This window comes from Ochotona princeps, chromosome 27 (assembly GCF_030435755.1).
Source record: "Ochotona princeps isolate mOchPri1 chromosome 27, mOchPri1.hap1, whole genome shotgun sequence".
Lineage (NCBI taxonomy): Eukaryota > Metazoa > Chordata > Mammalia > Lagomorpha > Ochotonidae > Ochotona > Ochotona princeps.
This window is the reverse complement of record NC_080858.1, coordinates 8,667,844-8,685,070: the sequence shown is the minus strand read 5'-3', so window position 1 is coordinate 8,685,070 and position 17,227 is coordinate 8,667,844.

Below are 17,227 nucleotides of genomic sequence, written 5' to 3'. Positions count from 1 at the left end.
CTCAGCCAACAGTCCCATAAGGGACAGGTGTCACTGTGTGCGGTGTGGGACAACATCTCAGTGGAAAGGTAGCAAGGTGCAGCGGATGGTTATTGGGTTTAGAGACCTCATGTGCAAAGCAACCTTGGGTGGATCACTGTGCAGGTCTCTGACTCTGGGACATAATTCATCACAGAGCTACAGCTGGGTTCAATGTGGCTGGACAGAGTGGTGCTCAAAGGCACGACCTCCTATGCTCTGTTCCTACTCTACGTTTTCTAGTTACCCGCCCTTGAGCAAGTCCACACACAAAGCACTCCAAGCCTGACCTTCTTAGTTGCAATGTGTGAATGATAAGTGTACCTTCTCAGGATTTTAGAAGGATGATATATTTTTTAAGTATTATTTTTATTGGAAATTTAAATATGCATAGAGAAGGAGAGACAGAAAGATCTTCCGTCCGCTGATTCACTCCCCAAGTGGCCACAACGGTCAGAGATGCACTGATCCAAAGCCAGGAGCCAGGAGACTCTTCCAGGTCTCCCACACAGATGCAGGGTCCCAAGGCTTTGGGCTGTCCTTGACTACTTTCCCAGGCGACAAAAAGGGAACTGGATGGGAAGTGGAGCTGCCGGGAGATGAACTGCCACCCATATGGGATCCTGGTGTGTACAAGGTGAGGACTTTAGCCACTAGGCTACCGTGCTGGGCCCAGAAGGACATTTTTTTATGTAAATGAAAACTACACTTCAGAGTCTGAAAGTTCACAGAAAATGGAATAAAAAGTTGTTGCAAAAAAGTTTTGAAATCCATACAGAGATCTGTTCATAACAAGCATTTTCTCTGAGCTCTCCACATCAACCCCTGCCAGATATGGAGCTGTCAGTAGTATATTTTTGTAAAACCATCCCCACAGCTGCCATAGTAGGCAAAGAACACTTCTTATCCCATCCTGAGGCTCCTGCTCTTCATCTGGGTTCTGATACCACGAAGCCACAATATGAGAATGAAAGGAAGAATGGAGATGATAGGTTGAAACTTGGTTTGCTAGAAGAGCAGAGCAGAGGAGAGGAGAGGAGAGGAGAGGAGAGGAGAGGAGAGGAGAGGAGAGGAGAGGAGAGGAGAGGAAGGAGAGAGAGAGAGAGAGAGAGGTTCCTGTCTTCTGGTTCAGTCCTTATAAAGCCTGTAATGTCTAATGATGGACTGAGCCAGGAACTCACTCCAGGCCACCCATCCAGAAGATAGCAGCCCATCTGCTTGAGCCAATACTGCTGCCTCTCAGGGTCTGCATTAGCAGGAAACCGAATCACGATCCAGAGTCCAGAAAGGAACCCAGATGCTGCAAGGAGCAGTATCTTAAGCAATGTTAAACTCCATCCATGGCTTAGGAAATGCATTCTATTTTCACCCTTCGCAGGCCTCATGTCTTATGCCTTTAAAATGACATCTAGGTTTGACATAGCTCATCCTGAAGCACATATTCTGGCTAAAAGGTATATTTCTGTTACCTTCTTTGCCTAAATATGTTTATTTTTTACTAAAACAGATGTAAACACTTAGCAATCAACATACTCTGAAAATGTTTTCTATTTAGATTGTGTTTATCCTAAAGAGAAATGCTCTATGCCTTCAGCATTACTCTCAGAGTAATACATATTTATGATGTAATATTTCTTAAAAATTATATTCACATAATTTTTCCTCAAGCATTTGTGTAATGCTCTAAAGTACACTCTTTGATGATTTTACATATACATAATCCTTTCATATTCTAATTGCAGATCTGTTTATCTCTTCACTCCATCAGAATATTTGAGATGAATATTGAAATAATTATTGGCTTTTATGAAATCATGTAATCAACAGTTGAGTCCGCTGTAACTGATATACATATTTCATCAGTTTTATGATGCACTTACTCTTTATAGCAGATTTCACAGATACAGATTTTAAAATTATTTTTGATACATATTTTATATTTTATAGATTAACGCAGTTTAACTCTGCTACCAAAAATAAAAGCTCACTGTCAATGTCCTTTCATGACTCGTTGATTTTGTTTATTTATTGGAAAGGCAGAGTGACAGAGAGAGTGAGGGAGTCAGAAAGAGAAACCAGCAGAAAGCGGGAAGAGAGGTCTTCCATTCACTGGTTCATTTCCCAAGTGATTGAAACAGCATGGTCTAGATCAGGTGAAAGCCTTCAACTCCGTCCTGATCCCCCACATGTGTGTTAGCAGCCCAAGCATTCAGATCATCATCTACTGCCTTTCCAGGCACATTAGCAGGAAGCCAGACTCAAACCAGTGCTAGATGTCAATAGCATAACCCACTGTGCCACAACGCTGCCCCCTCCCCCTTTCAATTTCTAAACTTTGGAAATGTGAGGACATCTCCATTTTCTGTTGGTATATAAAGTATGCATATATTTTCTATATACATACATATGCACACGCATCCCAGGATATACAGCTACATAGTGTTGAATATTAAATTAGCAGCAATATATGTTATTAATACATTTAAGGCACTTTCTCAAATCATCTTCTAACCAATATTTCTTCTCTTTCTGTTGCTTCTACTATCATCACACTTGGTCATGGTGATTGTACTACCCTTACTCAGTCAACTGTGATGACAGAAGACACAGAAATTCTATGTTTCCATGCTCTATATTTTTTCTCTGAGTGTCCCACATCTCCATCCTTTTTCTCTCTGACACACATACACCCCTACAGTTCATCAAGTCCATGTGTACAGGAGGATTTCCTTGATGTTATCTGTTGGGGTGGGCATTTGGCACAGCAGCTAAGAGCCCACCTGGGTGGGCCCATGTCCCTTACTGCGGTGCCTGGGTTCAAGTCCCAGCTCTACTCTCCACTCCTGCTTCCTGGTAGCAGGCAACCTTGGAGGCAGCCAGTAACGGTGTGAGTGGTTGAACTCCTACTACCCGTGGGAAAGGTCTAGATTGAGCTTTTGGCTGCAGATTTGTCCTGTCCCAGGCCCAGCTGTTGTGAGCATTTAGGGAGTGAACACGAGAAGGGAAGACCTCTCTCTGTCTTTGAAATAAATATAAATAATAAATAAATTATTCGCGTGTATGCATATATATACGCACTATTTTCTCTCTGTATTTTTTTCTATCCTATTTGTATCAAGGTAAGTTATGCATCCATGATAAAATAAAAGTTAATTTAAATATACATGCATCTTGGAACAAGTACAGTGGCATAACAGGTTAATCCTTCACCTGCTGGTGCTGACATTCCATATGGACGCCAGTTTGTGTCTTAGCTGCTACATTTCCCCATCTAACTCCTGGCTTATGGCTTGGAAAAACAGTGGAAGACATCCCAAGTTTCAACTTTAGACCAGCCCAGCTCTGGTCTATACACCCTTTTGTGGGGGTGAAATCAGCAGATAGAATATCTTTCTCTCTTTCCCTCTCTCTGTAACTGATTTTCCAAGTAAAATCTTAAAATACACACACACACACACACACACTCATGCTTCCTTCTCTTTGGCCCAAGGTAGTGCTTCTTCCATACCTTAACATGGTACTAGAGAAAGTAAACTACTCTTCGCCTCCTGGTCCCCAGCATGAGAGCAAAACGATGCCGTTCCCAGACATTCCCCTTTTGTGTATAACATTCTCCAGAATGTAACTTGGGGAGCAGGGCAGGAGATGCAAAAGGGAATTCAAGACATGAGGGAGTTCAAGGGCAGTTCCTGACTCTTAATACACCCCTGCTTCTTCATCTACCTGCTTATAAAGCAATGAAAACTTTGCACTCCCAATGCAACTTCAGTCAGTCCAGACAGACAGCTTCAGACTCAAAAAAAAAAAAAAAAAAAAAAAAAAAACCAAGTGTGAACAACAGCCACTTGATGAGTCCAGTGTTGTCGATAGCCTACCAATCACAGGTTTGGTTTTGTTTTTGCATTAATGATTCCTTGGAACAACGAAACAAATGTCATGCTAAAGTCTAATAAAACTATCTTCCATGTACAGTGTAGACACCACTGCAAGCCACTGCAGGTGGCTTGTTCAAGGTTTCATCAGCAATCTGTCTTTCTTCATGGTCCTTTTGGAGGGCAGATGTGGCTCCACACCAGCACCTGTACAAGGGATGCGTAGGACATGACTGATGAGGTTCCTCCTCAGGAACTAGGAATCTACCTGGTCTTCATGATCTGACTAATCCACAGCAATCAGGTTGGTGTGCTTGCACACAGCCTGCACAGTCTGAACTTGCTAATGAAAACACAGCACGATGACATGCCCGCCATGTTTCATGCATTTTAATGTCCTAATATTTGTTAACTGAGAATGAAATACAGACTATCTCCAGCTCTAGCACCCCAGCAAGTTGAATGCCTTGGCCATCTGTTCATTCCTAGCTTTTATACGTCTTAGTCATTTCACTTCTGTTTTTAATTGTGACTGCCATGCTTATGCTGACGGCAGAAACCCCAGGAGCCCTTTTACTGTCACATTTAGTCTCCTTCTGGATCCTGACTCATCTCGAATGATGTCTTAACTGCAATTGCTTTTAAATTTATGTCTACATCCACTGGGTTGATCCAAACATCTATCTATCTTCTTGAATAGTACAATTTCTTTTCCAGAATCGTATTTTTTGTTTTTCATTTTCACATTTTCTGAGCAAATCCATAAGCTTGTACTCAGGCCTGTACAGTGTTTTTCTAATGTCTGACTCTCTCCAATACATCATAGCTGGGGCTTTCTCTGTCTTTTCTTTCCTTTTTCTTTTTCTTTCTTCCTTCCTTCCTTTCTTTCTTCCTTCCTCCTTTCTTCTTCCTTTCCTTTCCCTTCCTTTCTTTCCCCCATTAGAAGTCCATTGTTTCTATACAATGATGTATCAAGCAAATCTCATGAATAAATGGAATTAAAAGATACATTTGTACAACACATTTACATTTATGAGCATTTTTCATAACGGACATTTTTATGCATTTTTGAACAGAGTAACATGGGGGATTTGCATGTGATAGACTTATTCTGTGTGTGTGTGTTTAATTTTGACTAGTTTTAATAGACTCAATGTGGTTTGTAGATACAACAATAAGCACATGATGTTCCCCCCTTTCTCTTCTCTCCCTCTCTCTCATGTCCTCTCCCTCCCATCCTCCTCCTTGCTTCCTTTCTTTTTCAGTTGCTCTTCCTCCCTGGAAACACTACAGAATAGTAAGACAATTATTTTTAGATTATAGTCTACAGATTCCTTCAGCAACTATTTGCTATCTCCTAAAGGCAAGGAAATCTTCACCCCCTTCGCTGCCTAAAAATACTAACAGAAATCTTGGGGAAAACATATCATCTCTTTTGACCTCTGTGTTCAGATTTCATCTCAAAGCAACACTAAATTGTGGGTTTCATATGCATATAGGTCCAAGAAAATAACACAAATGGACTCGAAGCTGAGATGCTTCATTTACATATAAATGAAAAAGAAACATTCTTAACTTTCACACAGAAAACGGTTTCTTACCTCTGAGAAAAAGTAATGGGAGCCCCAAACACGTAGCATATGAAGTTTAGCTTCCACTTGCTGCACCAACATCCCATATGGGCACTTGTTCAAGTCCCAGCTGTTCTACTTCTGATTTAGCTCCCTGTTTATAGCCTGGGAAAGCCGTGTAGAATGGCCCAGATCCTTGGGCACCTGTACCTATGTGTGAGATCCAGAAAAAGTTCCTGGCTCCTGACTTCAGATCAGTTCAGTTTTGGCCTTTGTGTCCACTTGGGAAATGAACCAGTGGATGAAAGATCTTCCCACCCCACTCTCTGTCTCTCATTCTCTCTGTAACTCTGCCTTTCAAATAAAAATAAAAATAAAAACTGAATATTTTTAAAAATAAAAGCAATGAAGTCCTCTCAGTGTACGTCTAGTTTTTCCCTTTCTAAAAGAGTCAGAAATATTTTTCTTCCTTCTCCACTTCACTGTAGAATAGCAGCAATTTAACCACAATGACAAATGCTGATAGCTGACCACAACTTCACCCACCCATGAGGAACTGCCAAGATGGAGTGGTTACCTTGGAGAGTTTAGGCCCATATCCAGGGAGTACTCATGATGACAGGTGACTCCCATGCAGGAGTACAGGCTGCCTGATAGTACAACATTTCAAGAGCATTCCAACATGAAGACACGTCATTTGAAATATATCTACTGTTAAGTGTTGGAAACCAATCCAGACAGTTACAGGAACTCAACCAGGGCCGTTACTGTGGAGAACAAATAATATACAATTGAGGCCTGCTTCAGTCTGGGAGTTGTAATTTTGAGACTTTGAAATTAGCTGCTCACAAGGATTTCTTTCTCCTGAAACAGGTCTATGGTTTTCAGGAGGAGATCCTGGCGTTTGGATTGCAGTGGCCTGGCTCCAACTAAAATCAGAGTAGAAAATGTGTAAGTAGAGAAATCTCACTGTTAGATGAGTCCTCAACAAAGAACCAACCTAGCAGAATTTATTCATCCTGGTTCCTAAATGGTAGCAAGTGATTGGGAGGAGTGTCATTCAACGCAAATCAGAAAAAAAAAAAAAAAGATACGTTGAGGGGCTGGTGATAACTCTCTGGAGACCAGTAGATGACAGAGCTTTGATATTTGATACCCTCGGCACTGATGGGAAGCTGGATGTGTTTTCTGAAGTGGAGCAATCACTTGGGTGCCTCTCTGATGGCATTTTCCATCATCAGCACCCACAGAGGCCTAGAGAGAAAGAACAAAGCAGGACTTTCAGAGCACCCCTGGGCCCTGTGATGCTACTGGGTCCTCTGGTTCAGTGGACACATGGATTCCAATGTAATATCTATCTATTATTGGGTCAAGTTAAGATAGCTCACAGTGAGTGGGTCACAAGTTCCCCCAACACGAATTAATACCTTGGCAAGCCATTTCCTAGCTGTGTAACCTTGAACAAGTTACTTCAAATCTCTGCACTCCATTTTTTTTTTCACCCATAAGACAGAGATTATTGTGAGAAGTGTTCTAAACACTACAGGTAAAAGACTGACATAAAGTAGGTAAGTATACATAGTAAATGTTATCTGAATGGAAAAAATCAGACTCAGCAATTTAAAAAAAAAATAGTTGTTTAGTAATGTATCAAGAAACAAACAGTCAGACATTTGAGATAACTCCCTTTTTGTTGTTCAAGTGTCCCCCAAACCTGATGCAGGACCTGGCTGTAGTTGGAGGACTGGGAACTCAATTCAAGTACCCAGTTACTTGACCCACCACCAGTGCTGTCAGCATCTAGCTCGGTGGAAACAGGGAATGAACGTAGTGCTGACACTCAGACCTGGGATCCAGACATAGGACACAGACATCCCAACACATCACAAAACACCCTCCTTGGGTTTATTCACTGTTTTTTTTTTTTTCTAGTAAGATCTAAGAAAAATCTAGGATGGTATTTCTGAGAACACCCTAACACACTAGGCACTGTAGTAGTCAATGCTGGGTAAAGACTGGAGTCAGAGCTGGTGCACAGCCCATCTCACACAACCCAAAGCTTATCTTTACAGAAACCAGGCCATCAAAGTTTGAACGAACCAATGGAATGCTGGACATCTACATATACAACCCAATAACAGAGACTAAGAATAGCTGGATACATTCTTAACATTTCAGAAATGAAATCTCTTATTATTTGTGCAATTTACCATATCTCAGATCATTACTAAAGCCCCATTAAGAAATGGTCCACTCCACCTCATGATCAGAAATTACACAAGTGAGACACTTAAGGGATAGCAAGGCTGGAAATACACGGTGCCCAAATTCAGACTGTATCAAGGATTTTGTTTAGTTGATGTAAATGTCCGAGACAGTCTGTGTCACAATCCCTGTGATCTCACAAGACTTTCTCCATGAAATTACCCTTACTGGTCCATTTACAGTCCTTTAGAACCTTTTCAATAATAACTAATACAAGACAGGAGATCACCTATCAACAGTAGAAGTGAAGATTGGAGAAAGCCTCCCATTGGTGGGTCCTTACTTTGCTGATTTAGCTGAAGAATATCACCTTCTGCTTTTCTGAGTACACATCACTCTGTGAGAGATGACAGTTTTTTGTTATTTTGGATAGATGTCTTGCCAGTAAACACACTGAATTTTTGTACAGACGTATCCCACCTTTGGCTCATGATTGCAGCTCTCCAATCTAAAGCATGGGGGTGCAGAGTGCCTGAGATGCGGACCAACAGCTGTGTTTTCTCTGGCAAGTCAAACCCTGTGAATATAGGTTTTAGCAGTTGAAATGCTAGCCTGCAAACTCCGCAGTGGAGTTCTTGGAGAATTTATCAATTTGTGTTTAGGGATTTTTCAAATGGAGAATGAAGTTATTCATGTTTGCACAGGCAGTTCCAAATTGCAAACTGTGTCAAGAGTAAAATGTGTCTGTGTATCAGAGTCCAGGGCAGAGTTATGTAACCCTGAAGAGCACAACTTAATGCTACCCAAGGAACAAATTACAGGGCTTTACAATTTTTGCCATTATAATTCTAGAACTTTATGCAATAGGAAGCAGTTCTTTCTCATTCCTTAGGGCAAACTGAATTTCGGTTTCATAATAAGCCTGCAGGGCTCAGAAAATTAGAAATTCAAATAGTAGGCATAGAAAATGTTGTGTTTTATATGCTGCCACATTTGGGGAGCCGTCTCTCTGGTGACTTCTGGCTAAGACATGCTTTAAAGGTTTTTTCCATGTTGCCACAAGTCATTATTGTTCGAGTACCTTTTATTTTTTTCCTTTCCTTGAACAGTGGGGACTTCAGAGTCCCTAAAGCAAGTCTTCCCATAGGTTGGCAGGATTCATTACCAAGACATTTTTCCGCCCAGTTGTTTCATCCCTGAGGTTTGGAGCTATGAAGACGTGGGGAGAACCATCACGCAATTCAGACACGTCAGTGCACTGTAATTGTTGAGACACCGAGAAGCATTTCTATGTGCAGTAGCTCCCCTGACCTGCTAGGCATCCATTCTGAGAACCTCAGGGGCTGCTAGATATAACAGAGAGTACCAAACACTATCTACATCATCTCTAATGTTTAACCTGGGGAATGGAGCTATGGCACAGATGGTTAAGCTGCCACCCACAACACAGGCATCCCGTATGGATGTTGGCTCAAGCCTGACAGCTCTAATTCCAATTCATCTCCCTGCTAATGCATCTGGGAAAACAGCAGTTAATGATTCAAGAGCTTGCATCCCTGTCACCCACGTCAGCGACCCAGAAAAGTTCTTGGTTCCTGGCTTCGGCCTGGCTCAGCCCGGGCCTTTGTAGTTGTTTGGGGAGTGAACCAGTAGAAGGACTCTCTCTCTCTCTCTTCCTCTCTGTGTGTCCCTGTCTCTCCAGCTGTCTTTCTATAACTCTGCTTTCCAAATAAATAAATAAGAGGACATTGGCCACCACTGAAGGAAATACCCGAGTCCTTTGAACCTCTACTCATGGTTCCCCCAGTACTGTGCTATATTCTTTTCTCAACTATTTCTACTTGGGAACCAAGCAACTGATTTAAAAATACAGACATATTTGCAAGTAGTGGACTAGATGAGGAACGACAGTACACATACACACCATTCCTCTTTAAGAGAAATTGATAAGACAGCTATTCTAGTAGGTTCTCACGCCAAGGTTTTTTGAAAGTTAATGTTTCCTACAGAAATCTGAACCACACCCTAAACAGTCACAGTAAAAGCATAAAATGCTGAAAAAAAGTGAAGAATAACAAAGAACTTGAAACTGAATATTTCCCTACTCTGCCCCAGGAATCACTTTCATGCATAACAGAAACAGAAAGTTAACCTTATGTAACCAAATACTTTGTTGTGAGAATAGGAGAGACTCATTAAAAAAAAAAAAATACAAACCTCAAGTTCAAGCTGTTAGTATGTTGTGACTTGGTTGGCTGTATGGCGAGCACAGGGGAATAGAATGTTCTCCATAGAATCTGAAGGTGGAAGACTGTGAGGCTAGTCCAGTCCCCACTAGAAGGGCCCACCATCATTCCAGTAATCATTGCAAGCACACAAAATTTGATAAATTTGATACAACTGACTAATAAGAGTAAATCTTATTTACTCCCTATTTGAATTAAGCAAATAGAAGGCATCTGCATGGGAGGGCATTTGGCATAACATTTAAGGCACTTCTTAGAATGCCTGCATACCCTTAGCAGAAGACTTGAAGTTCTGGCTCTGCACCTGCTCATGCTCACTGTGGAAGGCAGTAGGTGATCACTCAAGTGTTTGGCTGGGAATTTATCCCCCACATGGAAGACCCAGATTGAGTTGCTGGCTCCTGGCTTCTGCCTAGCCAAGAACAATATCTACGAAGATACTTAATTGCATTATCTGTAAGAACAAGATGACTTGGTGTAAATAAAACTTAACCAGTTTGTATGCTTGCACATTCAGTATACTAAGTATAAATTTGCATGTACCTTAAGAGTTGTACATTTGAGATGCATTTTTTTTAAAAAACATTGCAGTCAGTTCATTTATTTGAAACACGTTCATTAAGCATGTGTCATGCCAGAAGATAATTAGGCAATAGGTTATAAAGAATCATTGCCCTTGCCAAATCTTCAGTGATATAACATACATGAGGGACAACTAAACAAGGAATGACATAAAGATCCTAAGAGATAAGCAAAGAAGGGCTTTTGAAAGATGCCTGAAAATATGCCTCAGTTTGGAATGTTTTGTTCCTGGCTGTCTCTCAGCAGCCTAAGGCATAGTTTGGCACACAGCAGGCACTCAATATTTGCTGGCTGAATGAGTGAAATGCTTCTGGGAAGGGAGCTAGCCTATGGAACTGTGATGGAGAGCTTTGTCTTCACCATGTGCCCAGCGGAAAGCACATGGGGCCTCTAGCAGGACATGGCCTAATCAGATGCAACACTGCTCATCAGTCCAACAACACAAAAATGTACTGGGCAGAAAAGGGTGAGGCTAATGACCTTCACTCAGGGGGCTACCACCGAGCATGGGTCAAAATTGATGATTGTGATGACGATGGGGCTAGAGAGAAGTGGGCAGTAGACAGATGCAGGAGACATTTAAGAAGCAGAATCGGGACCTGACACAGCGGCCCAGTGGCTAAATCCTCGCTTTGCAAGCACCAGGATCCCATACGGGCACCAGTTCCTGTCCCAGATGCTCCATTTACCATCCAGCTCTCTGCTTGTGGTCTGGGAAAGCAGTAGAGTGTGGCCCAAAGTCTTAGAATCCTGCATCCATATGGGATACCTGGGAGGAGCTCTTGGTTCCTGGCTTCGGATCAGCTCAGCTCCAGCCATTGTGGTCACCTTGGGGAGAAAACCACTGGGTGAAAGATCTTTCTCTCTATCCCTCCTTCTCTCTGTAAATCTGAATTTCTAATAAAAATTAAAAATTTCAAAAATAAAAGAAGTAGAATCAACAGCCTGTGATGATTGGGTATGGTGGAGGGGGGTAGGGATAGCATCAAGACATATTCAAGAAATGGTTCAACTGGACGGTTGGCTGATGCTAACTCTTCTTGAGACAGGAAGTGCTGGAGCATGGGGCAGATCAAGAATTTCATTCTGGGTATAGCCACTTTGAGATGCTGGCATGATATCCAAGTTAAAGCACCCATGAGGTAATCAGATCAATGTGTCCGAAGCTGAGGAGGGAATTCCGGTTGCAAACAGGTCAAACTTCTCGCTCAACCCAGAAACACAGTTGCATCCCGAGTTTGTTGAGAAGTTGCCGTCAGAACGTTTTTGTCCTTCCATTTTCCTGACATTCAATGTGCCACACTTGCTGAGTATTAGTTCTGCTGACAACTTCCTGGTGTCAGACATGACCTCGAAGCGTAGAACTGCATTGACAGGGGCCCACAGTTTCCAACGTGCTTGGCAGCCGAGAGAGGTGAAAAACTCATTACCAAGCCATCTGTCCTGAGATTTTGTCCTCATTTCTAGGCCAGAAATTTGACTAAGTTGGAGGAAATTTAAATGGCACACACAAATGGGGTAAGCTCATTCCGTATCTACCCTATATCCTTGTTTTCTAAGCATCAACAATACCTTCAGAAAGCTGGGCTCAGTGGCAGCCTTAGCAAGCACCCACCCTACCAGGGTCATCAGCTCCAGAGAACGCAGACTTTAACAGGGGCTTATGGCCCCTTCCCGCAGAGCATCATTCCCGTCAGTACTACCATCATCCTCTGTCCTGTGTCTATGTAGACTTTCAATCTGGAAGAAATCAATTCCTGAACAGGAAAAAAATCTAAAATAATAATAGCAATGAAATGAATGTAATAACCAAATGGAAACTTGTTTGCAGGAGAGAAACTTTCCTGAATTCATACATTTCCTCTTGCATTTCCTGCAGTTTGTTTTCCTCTTTACATTCTTATTCTCCCTCTTCTCTCTCTCCTTCCTTTCCTCTCTCTCTCTCTCTCTCTCTCTCTCTCTTTTGGTAGTGTGATGAAGGAGCACAGAATTTTGGGTCAGAATGAGTTCTGAAGCAGATCTCTTTATTTAATTTAATTGCATACTCTACACCCGTTTCTACATTTTAAAGGTTAATACTGTTAATTTTATAATATCACAGAATTTCTAAGAGAGTCACTTAGGAAAACAGGGACTCGGTCACTGCAAAAGGATCACTCTTCCTAGGAATCCCATAAATGTCATTTGCATTCTGTTTCCGTCTTCTTGTAAGAAAATAGGGTCTCAGCCTCATGAATCTTCCTGAGGATGGCTAAATTAAATGGAAAACCAGACAGTGACGGGCTCCAAAGCGAATGAAGAGCAGTGAGTGAGGCAGACACACTCTCGAGAGGCACCGACTGCATGGGAAAGGGTGGGAGAGAACGCAGCAAGCACGTGACGGAGAATCAGACAGAAGCAACAATGTGCTGCTGAGGATGGGGGGTAGTGGTGCAGAGGCTGAATGTGCCCACAGCAAGAGAAGGAAACTGGGGGATAAGAAGACTATCAAAACAAGGCAAGGGGCAATGACAGAGCAGCTCTGAGAAAGGTGACTAGAGCTGGAGGGCCAAAAGGCAGCAGAGCATAAACTCTTCCAGGTCATGCAAGTAGGGAATTCAGAGGGAATTTGGGCCTTGCAAAGACCTGGGACAATGATGGCCTAAGACATCAACCAGGCTTTCACCCTCAGCGGACAGTACTCAGGGTGACAGAGGTCTGTAGGGTGCCACGGCTGAGCAGCACGGGAGGAGCCCTGTCCATGCTGCTTGAAACAGCAGTCACTCCCTGGATGTCCAGTGGGGACCAGCTGCGCAGCTTAGTGAAGGGCCTGTTAATTCACTAAGAGGGCAAGTATAGAGTACAGTCCACATAGGAGCACATGATTGGTTACTTGGTAATGGAAGGAACGATGCGTAATTTTCCTGAGCCTTAGCTTGTTTCACTCTACAGTAAGAATAATGGTTTCAACATAATAGAATTGGAGTGCATGCATGCTAAGTAATTAACAGTGATTAGTCTACCGGAGTTATTTTGCTACTGTGAGGATCTTATAACACTATAATTTGACTACTTGCTTTACTACAGGATAAGTTATTTTGTTTTCTTTTCACAAAATTTTGAGGACATCCATTATAATGCATCTGAAAAAAGATTTGAGCTGATGCAACTGTCATTCTCGCTCGTCGAAAGAAGAAGTTTCCCCAAGGATTCCAAATGTGGCATTAGACAACAGAACTGTGAATCACCCCAAAAGAACTCAGTACTTGGGTGTTACAGAGTGACACCCAATCACCCATGATATCCACCTCAAGGAGAAAAAGGAGACATCTTTGTTAACGCTCTTGAAGCTAAGGGCATTAACTTCAAGAACTTTCCCTGATTTGGACATCTAGTCACCTATTTCTATCAGGCTTGGCTCCAGATGATTCTCCTCCAACATGACAGCCCCCAAAGCAATAACTATACGAATTCAGAGAACAGAATGTCTAATTCTATCAAAGAACTCTATTATTGTTACGATCACTCAGTAAGTATTGCATGTAGCTAGTAATTGTCCTGAGAACAATCCTCATTAAGAACACAGTTTGAATATAAAAACATCAAAACACTGAAGACTTCATTCATGAGTAGTCCTATTTTCATGCTGTCTTTCTCAGTCTTGACCTCAGGCTAACAAGAAAGGGCAGAGTTAGCCAGGCAAGTCTCACTTTCTCTGGAATTAAATGAAAGAGTGAAGAAGGGCCTGGCGCGGTAGCCTAGCAGCTAAAATCCTCACCTTGCACGTGCTGGGATTCCATAAGAGTGCTGGTTCTAATCCCAGCAGCCCCGCTTCCCATCCAGCTCCCTGACTGTGGTTGGGAAAGCAGTTGAGGACAGCCCAAGGCATTGGGACTGTGTATACATGTGGAGACCCGGAAGAGGTTTCCAGCTCCTGGCTTCAGAAGTCACAGCTCTGGCCGTTGTGGCCACTTGGGGAGTGAATCATCGGATAGGAGACCTTCCTCTCTGTCTATCTGATTTTCCAATAAAAAATTTTTTAATCTCAACAAAAAAGAGTAAAGGGTATTGGGGAAGACTAAAATTAATAAGACAAAATAGGTCTGCCTTCCAGGCTTGTTTGCTGATGTAACAGAGAAGCACCCAACAAAGTGCGGTGTGTGCTGAAGTCAGCTGAAGTCAGCTGGAGACCAGGTGGCAGTGCAGCTTTTGACCCAGGTCGCTCAGGTGCAGGCCCATGTGGCCTTGCACTGCTAGCAATGTTCTGTGTGTCCCAGACGCTGCTCATTCTCACTTCACTCTGACTACTGAAGAGGACCCTGGACCTCAGCGGAGAGCGGAGGGGGACAATGACACTGCCCGCCTCCAGCTCACCATCACGGACAGCACCTGCCACTTGAAGTTACTGGTCATTCAACACAACAGACATGTTCACTGCCATCCTGTGACTAACACCTGACTTCTGTCCATCAGCAAACAGAAAGTGTAACCATGGAAACGTGCCCTTTATCCAGAAACCTGACAAGGTGACATCATTGATGGATGTGAAAGAACAAAAAACAGGAGCCCGTTGGGCTGCCTTTATCAGAATTGGTGCACTCCCCAACATGCCATGACAGTGGTCATCTGGGGGGGATGGTGTGGAAAATCACTACAAATCTTGGTACCACAATTTTTACTCCAGTGCCCTGTCAACACGGAAGGCTTCCTCTATGCTTTCTCCCATAGAAATCAAGTTTAGATTCACAAATGATTTCTATACAAGGCACTCATGTAAGAAAAAATGCTGACATTTGCAACAAAATGGTTGGCGCTGGAGGTCATTCTGCACAGTGAAATAAACCAGACGCAGAGACAACTGCAAGCTTCCCCTCACGTGTGGAGGTTAATACATATATAGAGAGAGACAGATGGAGGCCTTAGTGTTCTGTCTATAGCTATGTTGTTCTCACTGAATCATACCTCTCACATAATATCCCTTATTTCCTCACTTTATGATCGATGCTATGAATCCCACAATAAACAGTATTATTTCCACCTTCACTTTCAAAAAGTGGGATGGACTTGCACATTTAATACTTATTTATGATGCAAATAAGGTAAAACATGAAAATGTGTTGAATATATATATATGTGTGTGTTTATCGTACCCTTCCTTGTGTTTTTCTATATTTTTAAAATATTTTAAAAACAAAAAGACAAAATATTTTTACAATTCTTAGTGTCATAAATAAAAAGAAAATAAGAAAAACTTAAATATGTGAAAATCTTGGAGGTGCCTTCAAATCTTTTAGAATCAGCTACCTGGAAGAACATAACACAATACTCAGCTCTGTCTCATTTTCAGAGTGTCTGCTTCTAGCTGCATATTTCTATTTTTCAGATGTATTTATTTTTAAGGGAAGGGCAGTTACAGAGAGAAAGAAAGAAATCTTCCTTCCACTAGTTCACTCTCCCAACGTCCACAGTGGCTAGAACTGGGCCAGTCTGAAGCCAAGAGCTTCCTGCGAGTCTCCCATGCAAGGGCCCAAGACCTTAGGTCATCTTATACTGTTTTCCCACACCATTAACAGGGAGCCGGATCAAAAATGAAGTAGCCAGGACTCAAACTGGTGACTCAAAATGGGATGCTGGCACCCAGCTGTAGGCTTAGCTTGCAACACCATGGCACCGTATGTGCATATTTCTTTTTCACTGAGCAGTGGAGACAGGCTCACTTTCACTAACTGCTTCCAATATGGACCTAGGTAGCACACATCCTACAGTACCTCAGGCCACCAAGGTGTCCCAGCCATGTTACTCAGCCGGGAACCATCACACATATTTCAGTGTTTTGCCTCTTTCACAGCTAAATAGAGTCAAAGCCCCATTTCCTAAGCAGACAGGGAGCACCGTGCCCTGAGGTTGGCCCAGCACTCAGCACACCTTTGCAACTGTGTGAGTGCTGGCGGTTGCTGTGACGGCGCCGACACCTTCAATACTTGTCATTCTTGCCAACAAGGCCATCTATAAACAGAGAGGAGGGGTGGTGCTGGCTGGCTGTTGGTATTCATGAACAGTGGGTAGATATTACTCTTAAACTGCACAAGGGAGTAGCAATAGCAGTTGCTTTCTCTCCCAACCCCCCAGCTATTTTCAGTTTTGCTTTTTCAGGCACCTTCCTATAAAATGATTTGGGAAGGGGTCTTGCAAATCTATCTTCTTAAACTCTGCCCCCTGGGCTAAAGAGCTGTGGTGAGCACTTCAGAAATGGAGGGTCTGATTTATACTTCGCAGGGATTTTGAAAGGAGCTGCCGCCCAGTGGGACCCAGGTCCGCCTGTCTTTATTCCTTTGATCAGCAGAGAGGCAGGCTGGAGGAGAGGCAGGCTAGGGCTGTCACTGAGTTCTTACGGCCCAGGAGAGCCATCCATCCAGGTCCCAACAGCACGCCCTCCTTAAACCACCAGACAGAAATAGATCCTCACTTGATTGGAAAGCAGGGAGATCAAGGCGTGCAGAAACACAGCTATGTCTGTGAAAATGAGTCCTTGTCTGTAGGCATCATTGATCAGGTCAGATAGCTTTAAACCGACAAGAAGACTGGGAGGGGTGTGGTGGTGCAGAAAGTTAAATTTCTGCTGGGGAGACCTATGTCCTACATCAGAGAGCCTGGGATCCTATCCAGCCACACCTACTGATGTATCTTCTGAAGGAGCAGATGATGGCCCAGGCGCCTGAGCTCCTGTCGTCCATGTGAGAGATCCAAATGGAAA